This window comes from Chlorocebus sabaeus, chromosome 18 (assembly GCF_047675955.1).
Source record: "Chlorocebus sabaeus isolate Y175 chromosome 18, mChlSab1.0.hap1, whole genome shotgun sequence".
NCBI classification, from domain to species: Eukaryota; Metazoa; Chordata; class Mammalia; order Primates; family Cercopithecidae; genus Chlorocebus; species Chlorocebus sabaeus.
In genome coordinates, this window is record NC_132921.1 from 20,467,744 (window position 1) to 20,470,279 (window position 2,536).

The 2,536-nt window shown below is 41.0% G+C and overlaps 1 pseudogene; it reads right to left on the reverse strand.

Moving 5' to 3' along the window:
* Positions 1–2,148: 2,148 nt before the first annotated feature.
* Positions 2,149–2,245, reverse strand: LOC119620539 (U6 spliceosomal RNA; annotated as a pseudogene).
* Between the last annotated feature and the right edge of the window lie 291 nt (positions 2,246–2,536).

The window sequence follows — 2,536 nt, forward strand, 5'->3', positions numbered from 1 at the left end:
TATATACCATTCCAAGAATGTCTTAAAAGCACAAAGTAACTACTGCAGTAACATCTCCAGTCTGACCCTCTCCACTCTTCTTCTTCAAAAAGCAGACTGGACCAACTTAGTAAAGGAATAGGAGAACCACTATTCTCCCACAACCATTCCTTCTCATTACTTCAATTTAAAGCAGTGGTTCTCGAAGTGTTGTCCTCAGACCAGCACGTCAGCATCGCATGGGAACTTATTAGAAATGCAAATCCCCCAGCTGCCCCACACCCACTGGATCAGAAACTCTGGGGCTGCAGCCCAGCAATCTGTTTCACAGGCCCGGTGGGAACTTCTAAGGCAAGCTAACATTTCAGAGTTGTTGATTTATAGCAGCCATTTCAAACTTGGCTGCACATTGGAGTCACTTAAGGAGCTTAAAAACTACAGCTGTCTGGGTCCTGCCCTCAGATACCGTGTTGTACTGTAATTTGTCTGGGAAGTAGCCTGGTATCGGGACTCAAAGCTCGCTAGGTAATTCTGACACACAGCAACATTCAAGGACAGAAACACTGCTTCAGACCTTATTTCACTCCCCATGAAAATAATACTGTCTGGGAAAAGAGGCCAGCTCAGCGGGCTGGAACCTAAGAGATACTTAGTAAAGGAAACCAAACTCGGGTACCCTTCCTGAAGAGACCTTGGTTATATGTGAACTCAGATGCAGGCACCCTTGATTCTCCAGAACTGTACTGAGTCCCATAGTCTTCTCCTGAGCACCCAGATGTTCCATGTTGCACGCAGAGCTCAATCCTAAGGGACATCACCTGTGCTAACAGCAACAGGAGAGGATTTTCAGGAAATGATCAAATAAAACTTGATTCTTATATTTCATGCTAATCAGGAGAGGATTGGTGGAAAATAATTAAATTAAACATGATTCTTACAGGTGATGCTACATTTGAGTTTTAGATTTGGGGGTAAAACTTCTTCTAACCAAGGATACTGGTGCCTTAGTATCTATTAACAACAACTAAAAGTATAATTTAAGATACAAAGCCTATGCTTCCTTCCATTCTGTAAAGCAGCCTTGGTTGTACCTTCCCTGCACTCCCATTTTCACTTTAGTTTAGCACAAACAAGGCTGTCGTCCTGGTAATTGCTTCCTGTCTGTCGCTGCTGGTAAGCTACCGGCAAATATGCATTTTATGCAGCTCTACATTCGCAGGCACTAGTGCTCAGAAGCCATTTCTTAATGCTTGTTGAATGAATCAGCAAATGAACTATAAAAGCTTCACACAATCTTCAAGACAGAATTTATATATTCTGTCAGCAACCACAAAAAAAACAGATTTGTGTCTTTAGCGTGACAAAAGCTATAAAAAAAATAGTTTTTTACACAGAGGACTGAGACCGTTTTTCTTAATTTTCCCTTGTTCCCAACAAAATCTTTAGAAAACTAGAACATTGAAATTTTTAAAACAAAAAAAAAAGAAGAAGTTCTGACCTTCTAGGAAAAGAGGAGTGCAGTGCATTCAAATTCCCTCAAAAACAAAAAAAATCCAATAACAGGATAAAATATTTATCAGGAAAGAACGTCCCTGCAATAATGTTCGTGCATTTTTGTGCATACAGATTTCTCATGTGTGTGAGAAATAGGGCAATGGTAAAATTTTTAAAAATGGAAATCTATTTTGCAAATAATCAAAGTCATGTAGCTACTTTCATAATAGTTCACTTAGGATTTATATTCTAAACACAATCTCTAAAAAGGGGGTCAACAACCTCTTTGTGAAGGGTCATAGTAAATATTTAAAGCTTCGTGAGCCATGTGGTCTCTGTCGCAACTACTCAGCTCTGCCTTCTGTAACACAAAAAGCAGCCATAGATTATATGCAAATGAATGGATGTGACTGTGTTCCCATAAAATTTAATTTCTGCTCTCCAAATGTGGCTCAGATGTATTCCTTCCTTTTCTTCTCCACTATTGACACCTGTGGTCTTCACCCTCATTAGAGCTCTGAAATCCTGGCTTAGCCACCTCATTCATTCATTTATTCAACAAATTATTGTTCAGCATCTGAGATGTGCCTAGGCATTGGGGTATGTCCTTGGGAATCTAGGAGAGAGGAAAGCTCTTCTGATGGTTTTGTGTTTTTTGGTTTTTGGTTTTTTTTTAATAGAATGCTGCACAAATGTGTCATCCTTGCACAGGGGCCATGCTAATCTCTGTATCATTCCAATTTTGGTATGTATGTGTTGCCAAAGCAAGCACCCTACTGGAGTTTATAGTATGGGGGGAGAGACAGACTACATGTAAAATAACCGTGAGTTAGAGCAGTGGTTCTAATGGAACGAGGGGTAGGGGTTCCCTCCTGGGGCTATTTGACGATGTTTGGAGACAGTTTCTGTTGCCATATCTGGGGATGGGGTGCCTCTGGCATCCAGTGAGCAGAGTCTAGGGATGCTGCAAAACGTCCCACAAGGCACAGGACAGGTCCCCACAACAAAGTTATATCCAGCCCAAAATGTCAGTGGTGCTGAGGGTCAGAAACTCTGAATTAGA